The following is a 19,557-nucleotide window of genomic DNA, read 5'->3' as shown; positions in this document are numbered from 1 at the left end:
TTTGGGGTCCGAAGAACGATTTGTACATCTCCTCATGCGTCATGTCGAGGAAATGCTGAATAGCGCGTGGTCCTTCGGGGTTGAATTCCCACATACGGAGGGGTCGGCGTTTGCAAGGGTGGACTCGACGAACCAGCATAACTTGCATTACCATAAACAGACTGAAATCTCCCTCGAAGAGATCTCGGATACGGCTCTGCAGTATTGGCACGTCCTTGGCTGGACCCTAGCTCAGCCCCCTGCTGATCCATGACATCAGTTGTGGTGGGGGGCCCGAGCAAAAGGCGGGGGCAGCTACCCATTTGGCACTTCTGGGAGCTGTGATGTAGAACCACTCCCGCTGCCACAATCCGGACACCTCTTGAAAGGAACCCTTTGGCCATGGAGCGTCAGCAATTTTGCTTATTAAAGCACCTCCACACGCTGCATACTGCCCCTCGACCATCTTCGGCTTTACATCGAAGGTCTTGAGCCACAGGACGAAGTGAGGGGTAATGCGGAGGAAGGCCTCACATACAACGATAAATGACGAGATGTGAAGAAGGGAATCTGGGGCCAGATCATGAAAATCTAGCCCGTAATAGAACATAGGACCCCTAACAAAGGGATCCAGAGCGAGGCCTAGTCCTCGGAGGAAGTGGGAGACGAACACGACGCTCTCGTTGGGTTCGGGAGTAGGGACAACCTGCCCTCGGGCAGGCAGCCTATGCGAAATTTCGGCGGTCAGATATCTGGCCTCCCTCAACTTCTTGAGGTCCTCCTCTGTGACGGAGGAAGGCATCCACCAGCCTTGAAGGCTGGATCCGGACATGATTGAAGGTCTGAAGCGCCTGACCTGAGCTTTGGGTGTTAGAACTCGAGGCGGGGGAAAGATTCGATTGAGCGCGGGAGGGGAGAAGAAAAAGCCATGTTCCGTTATAAAGAGGGTGAATATCAGGCGTCCCCCAAGTGGCCGTTCGAGACTTACCTAAGATCTAGGAGTCATACCAACAGGCACGGTTGGGTTACCCACATTTGTATTGATGAGAATCCCGTGATAAGGGGAACACAATCTCTGCTTTGATAAGACGTGTCAAGAAACCGCCTCGCGTTATGTGCGGGGCTGGTTAAAGAAAAACGGTTCAAATAATGATCGGGCCGTGGCGTGATGTCATGCTGTCAAAACGTGTCAGCAGATTAGATTTGTGGAAATATTATTCTCTCTACGGTGGTGTCTGGAACTTATTTTGCAGGGTCGGACACTATCCTTGTATTCAAACTCTTCCGTGGTATATTCGGAGGAGGAAACCGCCTTGCAATGCCGAAGACAACACTGCGTGCCGGACTCGTCGTCATTGAAGCCTGGTTCAGGGGCTACTGAGGGAGTCCTGGATTAGGGGGTCTCCGGACAGCCGGAGTATATCCTTTGGCCGGACTGTTGGACCATGAAGATACAAGATTGAAGACCTCATCTCGTGTCCGGATGGGACTTTACTTGGCGTGGAAGGCAAGCTAGGCAATACGGATAAGTATATCTCGTCCTTTGTAACCGACCTTGTGTAACCCTAGCCCCCTCCGGTGTCTATATAAACCAAAGGGTTTTAGTCCGTAGGACAACAGACAATCATACCATAGGCTAACTTCTAGGGTTTAGCCTCTCTGATCTCATGGTAGATCTACTCTTGTAGTACTCATATCATCAAGAACAATCAAGCAGGATGTAGGGTTTTACCTCTATCAAGAGGGCCCGAGCCTGGGTAAAACATCGTGTCCCCTGCCTCCTGTTACCATCCGCCTTAGACGCACAGTTCGGGACCCCCTACCCGAGATCCACCGGTTTTGACACCTACAGTCATCTTTATTTTAAACCCCCGGGCCAGTGCTCCTCTGAGTGTTGGTCCAAACTAGAGCACCGTGTGGGACTGTCCCTTGGCAACTTGGGTTATGTTGGTACCTGTACGCTTAGCTTATCCGATGTGCCCTGAGAACGACATATGTGCAGCTCCTATCGGGATTTGTCGACATAGTCGGGTGGTCTTGCTGGGCTTGTTTTACCATTGTCGAAATGTCTTGCAACCGGGATTCTGAGTCTGATCGGATCGTCCTGGGAGAAGGAATATCCTTCGTTGACCGTGAGAGCTTGTGATGGGCTAAGTTGGGACACCCCTGGAGGGTTTTGAACTTTCGAAAGCCATGCCCGCGGCTATGGGCAGATGGGAATTTGTTAATGTCCGGTTGTAGAGAACTTGAAACTTAACTTAATTAAAATGAATCAACCGTGTGTGTAGCCATGATGGTCTCTTTTCGGCGGAGACCGGGAAGAGAACACGGTCTCCTGTTATGCTTGAACGTAAGTAGCTTCAGGATCACTTCTTGATCACTTTTATCTTCTCGACCGTGCTTTACTTCTCTTCTCGCTCTCTTTTGCATAAGTTAGCCACCATATATGCTAGTGCTTGCTGCAGCTCCACCTCACTACCCTTTCCCCCCCTTAAGCTTAAATACTCTTGATCTCGCGGTTGTGAGATTGATGAGTCCCCGCGACTTACAGATACTTCCAAACAGATGCAGGTGCCGATGATGCTAGTGCAGGGGACGCTACCGAACTCAAGTGGGAGTTCGATGAGGATTCGGGCCGTTACTATGTTTCGTTTCCGGATGATCAGTAGAGGAGCACAGTTGGGGCGATCGGGGATCTAGCAATTGGGGTTGTCTTTCTTTATTTTGGTTCCGTAGTCGGACCTTGATTGTATTCCAGATGATGTATGATATATTATTGTATTGTGTGAAGTGGCGATTGTTAGCCGACTCTTTATCCCTTTCTTATTCAGTACATGGGATGTGTAAAGATTACTCCTCTTGCGACATGCCTACCATGCGGCTATGCCTCTAAGTCATGCCCCGACACGTGGGAGATATAGCCGCAACGTGGGTGTTACAGTGTCCGTCCGTGAGAAATCTCCTGCGGTAAAACTTAAGCCTCATGGACAATAGTAACCTCACATTCAACAGGAATAATGTGACAGAGCTTCTATTTGCCTGGTTGGATGCATATCCTTCCATCGTTATTGTCCTCAAATGAATGTCATGAGAATTGAGAAAATCTTGGTGCTTATTACGCCACCAATTGGTTATACGTTTTTCTCCATGTGGTTGCAGTACCTAAGTAGACATGAAGATTTGAAAACAGTTAAGGTCTGAAAAACGAGTATGTCGAAAGAGCAACAGTTGAACGATTAATTCTAGTACAATATATACGGTCTTTCAATGTGCATGAAATCACCACCTTTATATATAAATTCTCCAGATCGTCTAGTAGATGGCACCGGGCGAAGGTGGCGGTGTGGAGAGAGGAGGAAAATTGCGAGATGGACAATGGTGGTGTGGGCACGAATTCTTGGTGTGTTCATGGTATGGAACTTTTGTGGTAATGGTAAAACTCAAGCTGCTGGAGTTTTCCGAATTCAGGGGATGTCAACCAAGTGTCCAGCGCGCCGGGTATGGATAGCAGGTAGCGTGTCGGGATGTAGAGGCGTTGAACGAGGCCCTGTTGGTGAGAGGAGACGATGGCTCTAAGGAGATCAAATTCAGGAAGGACAGATATCTGACGACAATCGAGATTGAGGAGCGATGTGCGCCATAGAGGGTGCCACCGAGTTGAGAGGACTTGTGTGCGGTAGCAATCCTTGGTGGGGAGAAGCGAGATGATTTCCTCAAGGATGACGTCTGGGAGCTCGCTGATGTGGTCCACTGGAGACTAGGGGCTCACCGCTTCTCCCCACGCTGCCAGGTGCGGGATCTACAACCGGCTTCGCTGAGGGCATCATGGATTATGGGGTCCTCAGATGTCCAGGCTGTGTAGCATGGGCCGAACTGATGGGCCATGAACATACAAGATAGAAGGCCTTCCCCCGTGTCTGGGTGGGACTCTCCTTTGCATGGATAGCAAGCTTGACGTTCAGATATGTAGTTTCCTTTCTTTGTAAACCGACTCTGTACAACCCAAGGCCCCTCCGGTGTCTATATAAAGTGGAGGGTTTAGTCCGTAGAGGCCAAGAAAAATCACATATGCTAGACAACTAGGGTTTAGCCATTACGATCTCGAGGTAGATCAACTCTTGTAAGCCCTTGCTACCTCTTGAGCTTGCGTTGGTTTTTCCCTTGAAGACCAAAGGGTGATGCAGCAAAGTAGTGTAAGTATTTCCCTTAGTTTTGAGAACCAAGGTATCAATCCAGTAGGAGGTAACACGCAAGTCTCTAGTACCTGCACAAACAAACAAGAACCTCGCAACCAACGTGATAAAGGGGTTGTCAATCCATTCACGAACACTTACGAAAGTGAGATCTGATAGAGATAATAAGATAAATATTTTTGGTATTTTTATTTTATAGATTGGGAAGTAAAAAACTATGGAAATAGCAAATAGATAGGAAAATAATACGATGGAAGATACACCCGGGGGCCATAGGTTTCACCAGTGGCTTCTCTCAAGATAGGGATAATCTACGGTGGATGAACGAATTACTCTCGAGCAATTGATAGAAAAGCAAATAATTATGAGAATGTCTAGGCATGATCATGTATATAGGCATCATGTCCGTGACAAGTAGACCGAAATGAGTCTGCATCTACTACTATTACTCCACACATCGACCGCTGCTACCTCTTGAGCACTGCGTTGGATTTCCTTGAAGAGGAAAGGATGATGCAGCAAAGTAACATAAGTATTTCCCTCAGTTTTTGAGAACCAAGGTATCAATCCAGTAGGAGGCTACACGCAAGTCCCTCGTACCTGCACAAAGCAAATAACTCCTCGCAACCAATGCAATAAGGGGTTGTCAACCCCTTCACGGTCACTTACGAGAGTGAGATCTAATAGATATGATAATATAATATTTTTGGTATTTTTGTGATAATGATGCAAAGTAAAATAAAAGCAAAGTAAAAAGCAAAGGAAATAACTAAATATTGGAAGATTAATATGATGAAGATAGACCCGGGGGCTATAGGTTTCACTAGTGGCTTCTCTCAAGAGCATAAGTATTTTACAGTGGGTGAACGAATTACTGTTGAGCAATTGACAGAATTGAGCATAGTTATGAGAATATCTAGGTATGATCATGTATATAGGCATCACGTCCGAGACAAGTAGACCGACTCCTGCCTGCATCTACTACTATTACTCCACTCATCGACCGCTATCTAGCATGCATCTAGAGTATTAAGTTCATGAAAATAGAGTAACGCCTTAAGCAAGATGACATGATGTAGAGGGATAAATTCATGCAATATGATAAAAACACCATCTTGTTATCCTCGATGGCAACAATACAATATGTGCCTTGCTGCCCCTACTGTCACTGGGAAAGGACACCGCAAGATTGAACCCAAAGCTAAGCACTTCTCCCATTGCAAGAAAGATCAATCTAGTAGGCCAAACCAAACTGATAATTCGAAGAGACTTGCAAAGATAACCAATCATACATAAAAGAATTCAGAGAAGATTCAAATATTGTCCATAGATAATCTTGATCATAAATGCACAATTCATCGGTCTCAACAAACACACCGCAAAAAGAAGATTACATCGAATGGATCTCCACAAGAGAGGGGGAGAACATTGTATTGAGATCCAAAAAGAGAGAAGAAGCCATCTAGCTAATAACTATGGACCCGAAGGTCTGAGGTAAACTACTCACACTTCATCGGAGAGGCTATGGTGTTGATGTAGAAGCCCTCCGTGATCGATGCCCCCTTCGGCGGAGCTCCGGAACAGGCCCCAAGATGGGATCTCGTGGATACAGAAAGTTATGGCGGATGAATTAGTGTTTTGGCTACGTATCCGATCGTTTAGGGGTACGTAGGTATATATAGGAGGAAGGAGTACGTCGGTGGAGCAACAGGGGGCCCACGAGGGTGGAGGGTGCGCCTAGGGGGGTAGGCGCGCCCCCTACCTCATGGCCTCCTCCTTTATTTCTTGACGTAGGGTCCAAGTCTCCTGGATCATGTTCGGTGAGAAAATCACGTTCCCGAAGGTTTCATTGCGTTTGGACTTCGTTTGATATTCCTTTTCTTCGAAACCCTAAAATAGGCAAAAAAAACAGCAATTCTGGACTGGGCCTCCGGTTAATAGGTTAGTCCCAAAAATAATATAAAAGTGGATAATAAGGCCCAATAATGTCCAAAACAGTAGATAATATAGCATGGAGCAATCAAAAATTATAGATACGTTGGAGACGTATCAAGCATCCCCAATCTTAATTCCTGCTCCTCCTCGAGTAGGTAAATGGTAAAAAGGATAATTTTTTAATGTGAAGTGCTACTTGGCATAATTTTAATTTAATTCTTCTTAATTGTGGTATGAATATTCAGATCCGAAAGACTCAAGATAAAAGTTTAATATTGACATAAAAATAATAATACTTCAAGCATACTAACAGAGCAATCATGTCTTCTCAAAATAACATTGTAACACCCCGGATGTAACTTTCCCTATTTGTACTCCAACTCTTGCCGTTTCCGGCGTTAAGTTATTTTATTTCCTCGGGTTCGGGTTTTTGTCTCCGTGTGTTGTTGTCGTTGTCATGCATCTCATATCATGTCATCATGCGCATTGCATTTGCATACGTGTTCGTCTCATACATTCGAGCATTTTTCCCCGTTGTCCGTTTTGCATTCCGGCGCTTCGTTCTCCTCCGGTGGTCATTTCTAGATTTCTTTCGTGTGTGGGGATTAAACATTTCCGGATTGGACCGAGACTTGCCAAGCGGCCTTGGTTTACTACCGGTAGACCGCCTGTCAAGTTTCGTACCATTTGGACTTCATTTGGTACTCCAACGGTTAACCGAGGGACCGAAAAGGCCTCGTGTGTGTTGCAGCCCAACACCCCTCCAATTTGGCCCAAAACCCACCAAACTCTGCTCCATGTCCTAGAGCGTTCGATCACGATCGCGTGGCCGAAAACCGCACCTCATTTGGACTCTCCTAGCCCCCTCTATGCCTATAAATAGCCACCCCTCCGTTTTCGGATCTTCTTCCTCCCCGAAACCCTAAAAAAAACTGCAGCTCCGCGCGCCGGACGTGTCCACGCCGCGCCGGACGTGTCCACCGCCCGCCGCCACCTCACTCCAGCCTATAGGAGCTCGCCATGTCATCCCCGCCGTCGCTCCAGGCCAATCGGGTGCCGCCAGCTCACCCGGCCGGCTCTCTCTCTCCGCCGCGGCCCGCGGGGCCCGAGGCCGGCCCGCGCGGGCCCATCTCCTCGCGCCGCCGCCCGGGAGGCACCGCCTTCGTCCTCCAGTGGCACCGACGCCCGCCGCCCTGCTCTGCCACCGCGCCGGCGCCGCCCGCCACCGATGCCGGCACCGGCCACCGTCGCGGCTGCCACCGGCGTCCGTCGCCCCGTCCACCGGCGCCGGCCACCGCCCTCGCCCGTGCCGCCCCGCGCCTTCGCCCCGGCCGCCGCACTCCACTGCCCTCCCCTCGTCGCCAGCCTTCGCTCCGGCCACCGTGCTCCTCTGTTCCGGCGAAGTCTCCGGCGTGCCTCGGTTTCCGTGCCGTGAACAGTAAACCCTAGATCCAGATCTGCGGTTGTTTTTTTTCACTAAGTCCCGGATATTTTTAGTTCATATGCTCATGTTCGCGGCCGCGTAACTTTGCATCCGTAGCTCCGATTTGGGCATATAGCATATCAAAATGTTCATCTCAGAGAGTACATCATTTCATACCTTTGCATCATTTTCATTTGAGTTCATCTTGATGCCCAAAATGATGTTAGAAGAGGGCTACTTGAGTTAATTGTCAGATCTGTTACTCCGTTTAGCACTTTTGTCATTTTTGCCATGATTATTGTGTGCATGATATTCCCGTGAGTTCTTCATATGTTTTGTTAAGGGTTTTGTCATCTATCCAGAGGTGCAACCCATGTATTTTTAGGATGTGTGTGGTGACTTGTGCAAGCTTGCAAAGTGGTGCACTTGCTAATTCTGTTTTCAGGGACTTAGTAATTTCACTAAGTCCTGGGATTGTTTATCTCATGATGCCATATGTTCGTGTTGTTTCCTAGTGATCCGTGCCTCTTTTGAGGATGATCAGTAAGGGAGTTTTGTTAATCTTGTAGTGCTCTATCCATCCATGTCTTTGTTTGCAATTATGGAGCACCCTAGCTTGAGTCAATCGGGCTCTACTTTTGCTTCGTTGTGCATCTGGGCAGATCTTCAACTTGTTTGCGATATTGCCGATGTTATTGTAGTTGATCCGTGCATGCTATGCCATTGTTATTGCCATTTCTATCTTGTATTTTGTGCCTTCTTTATGGATGTATACTTGTATTGCCATGACTTGCACCGTGGTGAGTGCATCGAGCTCGTAAACATGCCTTCGTGAGTTATGTTTCAGCATGTCCCAGTTTTCACCAAGTCTGAAAACTGATTATGTTTTTGCTATGTTCGTGTGCTTGTTAGTATATTTTGTGATCCCTTTTGGCTCAAGGTCACTAAGGGACTTTTGTTAAGATTGTTGAGTAGCTCCATGCCATGTCTTTGTTTGTCATGTTCAGGTCCTATAGCATGTTGTTTTGTTGCTCCGAAGAGGGCTATATGATCTGAAATTCCAGACAAGTGTTAATTTCACTAAGTATGAGATCTGTTTACCATTTGCGTTTTTTCCATGCTTGTTTGAACCTCCTAATGGATGAATTGGCCGTAGCTCAGTGATAGACTTTTGTTAAGCATATTGTGTGCATCCCTGCCATGCATTTTTTTGTCATGTTTGGGTGTTGTAGCATGTTCATCTCATTGCATTTAGATACCTACTTGCTGTAAATCGCATACCGGTGTCATTTTTGAATCGCTTGCCATTTCCAAACCGTAACTCCGATTCCGGCGTTCTTTATATCGTTTTCAAGTGATTTCATCTCATCTTTCCAGTGGCACCTTTGGAATTCCATGTTGAGGCCAGGTTCATGCATTTCCTGTCATATCTTGCATTTTGCATCCCGCATCGCATCCCGCATAGCATATCATCTTTGCATCGTGTTGATTGAGCTTGCACGTGGTTGATTGTGTCCTTGTTGCTTGTTTGTCTTGTTTGGGTAGAGCCGGGAGACGAGTTCGCTAACGAGGAGCCCGTTGAGTTTGCTCTTGAGGATCCAGTCAACTCTGACAACTGTGCAGGCAAGATGATCATACCCTCGAAATCACTACTATCTTTGCTATGCTAGTTTGCTCGCTCTTTAACTATGCCATTGCTATGATGCCTACCACTTGCTTGAAAGCCTCCTAAATTTCCATGTCTAACCTCTAACCCACCATTGTCCTAGCAAACCGTTGATTGGCTATGTTACCGCTTTGCTCAGCCCCTCTTATAGCGTTGTTAGTTGCAGGTGAAGATTGGAGGCCGTTCCTTGTTGGAACATCTTTTATTTACTTGTTGGGATATCATTATATTGCTATGTTATCTTAACTACATCTATATACTTGGTAAAGGGTGGAAGGCTCGGCCTCTCGCCTAGTGTTTTGTTCCACTCTTGCCTCCCTAGTTTCCGTCATATCGGTGTTATGTTCTCGGATTTTGCGTTCCTTACGCGGTTGGGTTATAATGGGAACCCCTTGATATTTCGCCTTGATTAAAGCTTTTCCAGCAATGCCCAACATTGGTTTTACCATTCGCCACCTAGCCTTTTCTTTCCCTTGGGTTCTGCAGACTCAAGGGTCATCTTATGTTAACCCCCCCGGGCCAGTGCTCCTCTGAGTGTTGGTCCACCTGTCAGCTACCGGTGGCCACCAGGGGCAACTCTGGGCTGGCCTACCCGTACCTAGGACAATCTGAGTGTGCCCTGAGAAAGAGATATGTGCAGCTCCTATCGGGATTTGTCGGCACATTCGGGCGGTGTTGCTGGTCTTGTTTTAACCTGTCGAAGTGTCTTGAGTTACAGAGATACCGAGTCTGATCGGAACGTCTTGTGAGGAGGTCTATTCCTTCGTTGACCGTGAGAGCTTGTCATGGGCTAAGTTGGGACTCCCCTGCAGGGATTGAACTTTCGAAAGCCGTGCCCGCGGTTATGGGCAGATGGGAATTTGTTAATGTCCGGTTATAGATAACTTGAACCTTAATTTAATTAAAATGAATCAACTGAGTGTGTTGCCGTGATGGCCTCTTCTCGGTGGAGTTCGGGAAGTGGACACGGTGTTGGAGTAATGTTTGCGCAGGTTGTTCTCTAGCTTCTCGCTCGTGCTTTGCCTCCTCTTCTCGCTCTCTTTTGCGAATAAGTTAGCCACCATACTTGCTAGTCGCTTGCTGCAGCTCCACTCATATTTTACCTTGCCATACCTATAAGCTTAAATAGTCTTGATCGCGAGGGTGCGGGATTGCTGAGTCCCTGTGGCTCACAGATTACTATTACACCAGATGCAGGGCCTGATGATTCCGCTCCAGGAGACACGTATGAGCTCAAGTGGGAGTTCGACGAAGACTCTCAACGATACTGTGTTTCCTTTCCCGATGATCAGTAGTGGTGCCCAGTTGGGGGTGATTGGGACCGAGTCGCATGTTGGGTTCTCTTTTATTTTGGCGCCGTAGTCGGGCCATGAGTGTTTGGATGATGTAATGTTATTTATGTACTTGATTGACGTGGTGAGTGTAATCCAACTATGTTATCTCCCCTTTTATTATTACATTACATGGGATGTTGTGAAGATTGCCTAACTTGCGACATATGCCTTCAATGCGATTATATCTCTAAGTCGTGCCTCGACACGTGGGAGCTATAGTCGCATCGAGGGTGTTATAAGTTGGTAATCAGAGCCTTCCCCGACCTTAGGAGCCCCATTGCTTGATCGTTTTTAGCGGCCGAGTTGTGTCTAGAAAAATGTTTTGAGTCTTTAGGAAATATATATGTAAGAGTTTAGGAATTCTTTTTACTTCCCAGTCTCCTCATCGCTCTGGTAAGGCATCCTGACGTAGAGTTTTGACTCTTCTCTTCTCAAATTTCACTAAAAAAAAATTTTAGGATCACGCGGGTATCTTGGAATCGTTCCGATGGTTTTATGATGAGAACATTGTCTTGGTGCCTCCTATCAGGGGTTTAGTGGAAGTGTCCTGGGGAGTTGAGCTTTGAGGTGTTGTCATCATAATTTTATCGTTGCAGTTCTGGAATACCTGAGTTTAGTACGCCGACATCGAATACCTCTTTTATGCAGTTCGTTGGTGAGATAACCTCGATGCCACCCAGTACTGGGGCGGGAGTTCGGGAGTATCGCCATAACTTGTATAACGGATGCTTTTTGAAGGTTGAGGTAGATGGTTTCCGAAGGTTTCTTGGTTATGTGTTGAAGGATGGATACAGCTGGATGTAGGATTTGCTAGTTTGGGTGAGATATTATGCTTCCCCTGTATCCCCAACACCTGATTGCATAACCGGAAAGGTTCGGAAGTTTCATAGGTGGGAATTCTAGTAGCTCTAGTTTTTCTTCCACGGATATTGGTTTGAGATTGGGATTTCTTACCGATTATTCGTTCTTGATCCGTACCTTGTTGATTTTTTTCTCTACCTTAATTCTACGTGGCTTCTCAATTTATGGATATGTGACCATTTCAAGAGGAATGCATTCGTTCATTTTGTTCAGATGTGAAGACTATATGTTGCAATTTTCATTCCGTTGGATTCAGCTTCAATATTTATCTGTCAATGTGCTAATGGTGGTCAACCTCTTCAGGATGGCTCCTCCAACGCGCACGACTCCGAATCCTGATCCGCCACCACCCCCACCTCCTCCAGAGGCATGGCAAGCTGTGATGGCCGCAACCAATGCAAACACACAGCTGATCATGCAAATTCTCCAAGAGCGCAATCAAGGCATTCAAGGGAATCAAGGCAGCAATCAGAGTCACTTTGCTACACTCAACCAGTTCCTTGCTAATGGGCCAAAGACTTTCAGCAATTGTGTTGAGGCAACCGATGCTGACGATTGGCTTGTGGATCTGTGCAAGCATTTGGAGTGCAGTAACGTCAGGCCTGAGGACTTTGTCAAGTTCGCTTCCTTCCAACTCAAAGATCAAGCTGCAAAATGGTTCCAGCAGTACAAGGACTCCAGAGGTGGACGTGTTATCACTTGGGATGATTTCCGTCGAGATTTCTGAGCTCATCATATTTCGCAGAGCGTGGTTGAAAGCAAGCGTGAGGAATTCCGCAATCTGAAGAAAGGCTCTTTGTCTGTCTATGACTACAAGAAGTTGTTCCAAAAGCTTGCCCGCTTTGCCAAGCAGGACATCCCTGATGAGAAGAGCATGATATACCAGTTCAGGGGTGGTCTCAGAGAAGATATTCAGCTCACTCTTGTTCTCTTCGAGCCCTTGAGATATGACGAGTTCTACAACATGGCACTGAAGCAAGAGGCTGCTCAGTTGAGGTGTGATGCTTCCAAGAAGTGAGTCAGAGATGCTACTCCTTCTTCCTCTACTCAAGTGGCCAAGCAGCAGAAGTTTTGGCTTCCTCCTCCTCCGTTCCGTCAGCCGTATCAGCAGAAGAGCAAAGGTGGCAGTGGTTCTTCCCACCCACCCAACCCTGGCTTTCAGAACAAGACTTCGTCTCAAGCTCCAAGATCGAGTGCTCCGTATCACCGTCCACTTTCAGAGGTCACGTGCAACAAGTGCCAACAGAAGGGTCACTATGCCAACAAGTGTCTCAACCAGAGGCGTCTTCCTCCTCCTCCTCCTGTCAGATCGGCAAGTACAGCTGTGGTCAAGCATAACCCCAAGCATGCCAAGGTCAATTTGATGAATGCAGCTCAGGCAGAGGACTCGTCAGATGTGATCATGGGTAACCTTCCTGTTAATGATATTCCTGCAAAAGTTCTTTTTGACACTGGTGCATCACATTGCTTCATCTCGAGACCGTTTACAAATAGGCATGAATTGGTTTCACAAGTTTTGCCTAGTCCTTTAGCAGTTGTTTCTCCCGGTAAGCGCATGCATGCTAACTCCATCGTTCCGGATGTTTCTATCACTTTGGGTGACTACAAGTTTCTATCTTCTCCAACGGTTCTCGGTGACTCGAATATTGATCTTATTCTCGGGATGGATTGGCTTTCTAAGCACAAGGCTCAGCTTGATTGTGCAGCCAGGCAGATTTAATTGACTCATTCGTCTGAGGATGTTATTGTCTTTGCCGCTTGGGATAATACTATCCGTCTGTTTTCTCTCAATGAGAAGGGTGAATTGGATGCCATCTCGCAAATTCCATTCATTTGCGAATATCAAGACGTCTTTCCAGAAGAGCTTCCAGGAATGCCTCTGCACCGGCCAGTTGAATTCGTTATTGAACTTGAGCCCGGCACGGAACCTGTGTGCAAACGTCCTTACAAGCTCGGACCTGAAGAGTTGAAGGAGCTGAAGAAGCAACTCGATGAGCAAGAAAGAATGGGTCTCATCCGGCCTAGTTCTTCTCCGTGGGGTTGTGGTGTTCTTTTTGTGAAGAAGAAGGATGGAACAGACCGACTTTGTGTTGATTACCGTCCAGTGAACAAGAAGACCATCAAGAACAAATACCCACTTCCCAACATCAATGAGCTGTTTGAACAACTCAAAGGTGCCCAAGTATTCTCCAAGCTTGATCTCCGTATGGGTTATCACCAGATTCGCATTCGTGAAGCCAAGACAGCATTCAGAACAAGCTTTGGTTCATATGAATACTCTGTCATGTCTTTTGGCCTCGCCAACGCTCCTCCGACGTTCTCTCGCATGATGAACTTCATCTTCATCGCCTACACCAATGACTTCGTTTTGGTCTATCTCGACGACATTCTGGTTTTCTCCAAGAACAAGGAAGATCATGCCAAGCACTTGCGTTTGGTTCTCGATAAGCTCAGGGAACATCAGTTCTACGCCAAGTTCTCCAAGAGTGAATTTTGGCTCGATGAGGTTCTTTATCTTGGTCATATCATCTCTGCCAAGGGCATTGCCGTGAATCCTGAGAAGGTGTCTGCAATTGTGAATTGGGAACCTCCTCAGAACGTGAAGCAACTCCGCAGTTTTCTCGGTCTCGCAAGCTATTGCCGAAGATTCGTTGAAAACTTTTCTAAGATCGCGAAGCCTCTCTCAAATCTTCTACAGAAGCACGTCAAGTACGTTTGGTCTCCGAAGTGTGATCTTGCTTTCAACACTTTGAAAGAGAAATTGATCACTACTCCAGTTGTAACTCCACCTGATGAATCCAAGCCGTACGAGGTCTTTTGTGATGCCTCTCTCCAAGGTCTTGGCGCAGTATTGATGCAAGAGAAGAAAGTTGTTGCTTATACATCTCGCCAGTTGAAGCCTAATGAGAAGAACTACCCCACTCATGATCTCGAGTTGGCGGCAGTTGTGCGTGCTCTTTTGACTTGGAGACATCTTCTATTGGGAAGAAAAGTGGACATTTTCACTGATCACAAGAGTCTCAAGTACATCTTCACTCAGCCTAATCTCAACCTCAGGCAAACTCGTTTGGTCGAAATGATTCAAGAGTATAATCCGAGTATCGAGTATACTCCAGGCAACGCCAATGTGATTGCTGACGCTTTGAGCAGGAAGGCATACTGCAACAGTCTTATTCTTAAGCCTTATCAACCCGAGCTTTGTGAAGCTTTCCGCAAACTTAATCTGCAAGTTGTTCCTCAAGGTTTCCTCGCCAACCTTCAAGTCTCTCCTACCTTAGAAGACCAGATTCGCCAAGCCCGGCTTCTTGATGCTATGGTGAAAAAGGTGAAGATTGGGATTGCCAAGAGTCAGTCCAAGTACAAGTGCTACTGCCTTGATGACAAGGACACTCTCTTCTTCGAGGATCGTATTGTTGTGCCCAAAGGTGACCTCCGTAAAGTGATCATGAACGAGGCTCACAATTCTCTCCTCTCCATCCACCCTGGGAGCACGAAGATGTAGCAGGACCTTAAGCAAGCTTATTGGTGGACTCGAATGAAGCGCGAGATCGCTCAATTCGTGAATGAATGTGATGTCTGCAGAAGAGTGAAGGCAGAACACCAAAGGCCAGCAGGTCTCCTCCAACCTCTTGCCATTCTAGAATGGAAGTTTGACCACATTGAAATGGACTTCGTGACTGGGTTTCCAAAGTCCAAGCGTGGCAATGATGCTATATTCGTTGTCATCGACAAAATCACCAAAGTGGCTCATTTTCTGCCTATCAAAGAGTCGATCACTACAGCTCAATTGGCGGAACTCTATACCTCTCGTATTGTCTCTCTGCACGGTATTCCTCAAGTGATCTCTTCAGACCGTGGCAGCATCTTTACCTCGAAGTTTTGGGATTCTTTTCAGAAGGCCATGGGCACGAACATCCGCTTCAGCACAGCTTTCCATCCTCAAACAAGCGGTCAAGTCGAGCGTGTCAACCAGATTCTTGAAGATATGCTCAGGGCTTGTGTGATCTCCTTCGGCATGAAGTGGGAGGATTGTCTTCCTTATGCTGAATTCTCCTATAACAACAGTTTTCAAGCAAGTTCGGGCAAGGCCCCTTTTGAAATTTTGTATGGCAGGAAGTGCCGTACCCCTCTCAACTGGTTTGAAACCGGTGAACGTCAGCTTTTGGGTAATGACTTAATCACAGAAGCAGAAGAAATGTGCAAAGTCATTCGTGATAACCTCAAAGCAGCCCAATCCCGCCAGAAGAGCTACTATGATAGTAAGCACCGTGATTTGGCTTTCGAGATCGGAGATCATGTTTACCTCCGTGTCTCTCCTATGAAAGGTACTCATCACTTCCGTATCAAAGGGAAGCTTGCCCCTAGATACGTGGGACCTTTCAAGATTGTCAGCAAGAGAGGCGACCTCGCCTATCAACTCGAGCTTCCTTCAAACTTTGCAAATGTTCATGACGTGTTCCATGTCTCTCAGCTTCGAAAGTGCTTCAAGACTCCTGACCGCACCGTCAACTTCGAGGACATTGAGCTCCAAGAAGATCTCTCTTATCGTGACCACCCAGTTGCCATTCTTGAAGAGACTGAACGCAAGACTCGCAACAAGTCAATCAAATTTCTCAAAGTCAAGTGGTCACACCATTCCGACCGTGAAGCTACCTGGGAACGCGAGGATCACCTCCGTTCTGAGTACCCGACGTTCTTTCAGTCCTAGATCTCGGGACGAGATCCTTTCGTAGTGGTGGAGTGTTGTAACACCCCGGATGTAACTTTCCCTATTTGTACTCCAACTCTTGCCGTTTCCGGCGTTAAGTTATTTTATTTCCTCGGGTTCGGGTTTTTGTCTCCGTGTGTTGTTGTCGTTGTCATGCTAGTGTGCTCCATAATTGCAAACAAAGACATTTATGGATATAGAACTACAAGATTAACAAAACTCCCTTACTGATCAATCTCAAAAGAGGCACGGATCACCCCGGATGTAACTTTGCATCTGTAGCTCCGATTTGGGCATATAGCATATCAAAATGTTCATATCAGAGAGTACATCATTTCATACCTTTGCATCATTTTCATTTGAGTTCATCTTGATGCCCAAAATGATGTTAGAAGAGGGCTACTTGAGTTAATTGTCAGATCTGTTACTCCGTTTAGCACTTTTGTCATTTTTGCCATGATTATTGTGTGCATGATATTCCCGTGAGTTCTTCATATGTTTTGTTAAGGGTTTTGTCATCTATCCAGAGGTGCAACCCATGTATTTTTAGGATGTGTGTGGTGACTTGTGCAAGCTTGCAAAGTGGTGCACTTGCTAATTCTGTTTTCAGGGACTTAGTAATTTCACTAAGTCCTGGGATTGTTTATCTCATGATGCCATATGTTCGTGTTGTTTCCTAGTGATCCGTGCCTCTTTTGAGATTGATCAGTAAGGGAGTTTTGTTAATCTTGTAGTTCTATATCCATAAATGTCTTTGTTTGCAATTATGGAGCACACTAGCTTGAGTCAATCGAGCTCTACTTTTGCTTCGTTGTGAATCTGGGCAGATCGTCAACTTGTTTGCGATTTTGCCGATGTTATTGTAGTTGATCCGTGCATGCTATGCCATTGTTCTTGCCATTTATAGATTGTATTTTGTGCCTTCTTTATGGATGTATACTTGTCTTGCCATGACTTGCACCGTGGTGAGTGCATCAAGCTCGTCAACATGCCTTCGTGAGTTATGTTTCAGCCTGTCCCAGTTTTCACTAAGTCTGAAAACTGATTATGTTTTTGCTATGTTCGTGTGCTTGTTAGTATATTTTGTGATCCCTTTTGGCTCAAGGTCACTAAGGGACTTTTGTTAAGCTTGTTGAGTAGCTCCATGCCATGTCTTTATTTGTAATTTTCAGGTCCTGTAGCATGTTGTTTTGTTGCTCTGAAGAGGGCTATATGATCTGAAATTCCAGACAAGTGTTAATTTCACTAAGTCTGAGATCTGTTTACCATTTGCGTTTTTGCCATGCTTGTTTGGACCTCCTAATGGATGAATTGGCCGTAGCTCAGTGCTAGACTTTTGTTAAGCATCTTGTGTGAATCTCTTCCATGCATTTTGTTGTCATGTTTGGGTGCTGTAGCATGTTCATCTCGTTGCATTTAGATGCCTACTTGCTGTAAATCGCAGACCGGTGTCATTTTTGAATCGCTTGCCATTTCCAAACCGTAACTCCGATTCCGGCGTTCTTTATATCGTTTTCAAGCGATTTCATCTCATCTTTCCAGTAGCACCCTTGGAATTCCAAGTTGAGGCCAGGTTCATGCATTTCCTGTCATATATTGCATTTTGCATCCCGCGTCGCATCCCGCATAGCATATCATCTTTGCATCGTGTTGATTGAGTTTGCACGTGGTTGATTGTGTCCTTGTTGCTTGTTTGTCTTGTTTGGGTAGAGCCGGGAGACGAGTTCGCTAACGAGGAGCCCGTTGAGTTTGCTCTTGAGGATCAAGTCAAATCTCACAACTGTGCAGGCAAGATGATCATACCCTCGAAATCACTACTATCTTTGCTATGCTAGTCCGTTCGCTCTTTTGCTATGCCATTGCTACGATGCCTACCACTTGCTTGAAAGCCTCCTAAATTGCCATGTCTAACCTCTAACCCACCATTGTCCTAGAAAACCGTTGATTGGCTATGTTACCGCTTTGCTCAGCCCCTCTTATAACGTTGTTAGTTGCAGGTGAAGATTGGAGGTCGTTCCTTGTTGGAACATCTTTTATTTACTTGTTGGGATATCATTGTATTGCTATGTTATCTTAACTGCATCTATATACTTGGTAAAGGGTGGAAGGCTCGGCCTCTCGCCTAGTGTTTTGTTCCACTCTTGCCGCCCTAGTTTCCATCATATCGGTGTTATGTTCCCGGATTTTGCGTTCCTTACGCGGTTGGGTTATAATGGGAACCCCTTGATATTTCGCCTTGATTAAAGCTTTTCCAGCAATGCCCAACATTGGTTTTACCATTCGCCACCTAGCCTTTTCTTTCCCTTGGGTTCTGCAGACTCAAGGGTCATCTTATGTTAACCCCCGGGCCAGTGCTCCTCTGAGTGTTGGTCCACCTGTCAGCTACCGGTGGCCACCAGGGGCAACTCTGGGCTGGCCTACCCGTACCTAGGACAATCTGAGTGTGCCCTGAGAAAGAGATATGTGCAGCTCCTATCGGGATTTGTCGGCACATTCGGGCGGTGTTGCTGGTCTTGTTTTAACCTATCGAAGTGTCTTGAGTTACCGAGATACCGAGTCTGATCGGAACGTCTTGTGAGGAGGTCTATTCCTTCGTTGACCGTGAGAGCTTGTCATGGGCTAAGTTGGGACTCCCCTTCAGGGATTGAACTTTCGAAAGCCGTGCCCGCGGTTATGGGCAGATGGGAATTTGTTAATGTTCGGTTGTAGATAACTTGAACCTTAATTTAATTAAAATGAATCAACTGAGTGTGTTGCCATGATGGCCTCTTCTCGGCGGAGTCCGGGAAGTGGACACGGTGTTGGAGTAATGTTTGCACAGGTTGTTCTCTAGCTTCTCGCTCGTGCTTTGCCTCCTCTTCTCGCTCTCTTTTGCGAATAAGTTAGCCACCATACTTGCTAGTCGCTTGCTGCAGCTCCACTCATATTTTACCTTGCCATACCTATAAGCTTAAATAGTCTTGATCGCGAGGGTGCGAGATTGCTGAGTCCCTGTGGCTCACAGATTACTATTACACCAGATGCAGGGCCTAATGATTCCGCTCCAGGAGACGCGTATGAGCTCAAGTGGGAGTTCGACGAAGACTCTCAACGATACTATGTTTCCTTTCCCGATGATCAGTAGTGGTGCCCAGTTGGGGGTGATTGGGACCGAGTCGCATGTTAGGTTCTCTTTTATTTTGGCGCCGTAGTCGGGCCATGAGTGTTTGGATGATGTAATGTTATTTATGTACTTGATTGACGTGGCGAGTGTAAGCCAACTATGTTATCTCCCCTTTTATTATTACATTACATGGGATGTTGTGAAGATTGCCTAACTTGCGACATATGCCTTCAATGCGATTATATCTCTAAGTCGTGCCTCAACACGTGGGAGCTATAGTCTCATCGAGGGTGTTATAAACATGGCCAAAGAAAGTTATGCCTACAAAATCATATAGTCTGGCTATGCTCTATCT

The sequence above is a fragment of the Triticum urartu genome, chromosome 6A (assembly GCF_056163025.1).
Source record: "Triticum urartu cultivar PI428250 chromosome 6A, HENAU_Tu73, whole genome shotgun sequence".
NCBI lineage: Eukaryota > Viridiplantae > Streptophyta > Magnoliopsida > Poales > Poaceae > Triticum > Triticum urartu.
The sequence above is the reverse complement of the archived record's forward strand: the minus strand, read 5'-3'. Positions refer to the sequence as shown.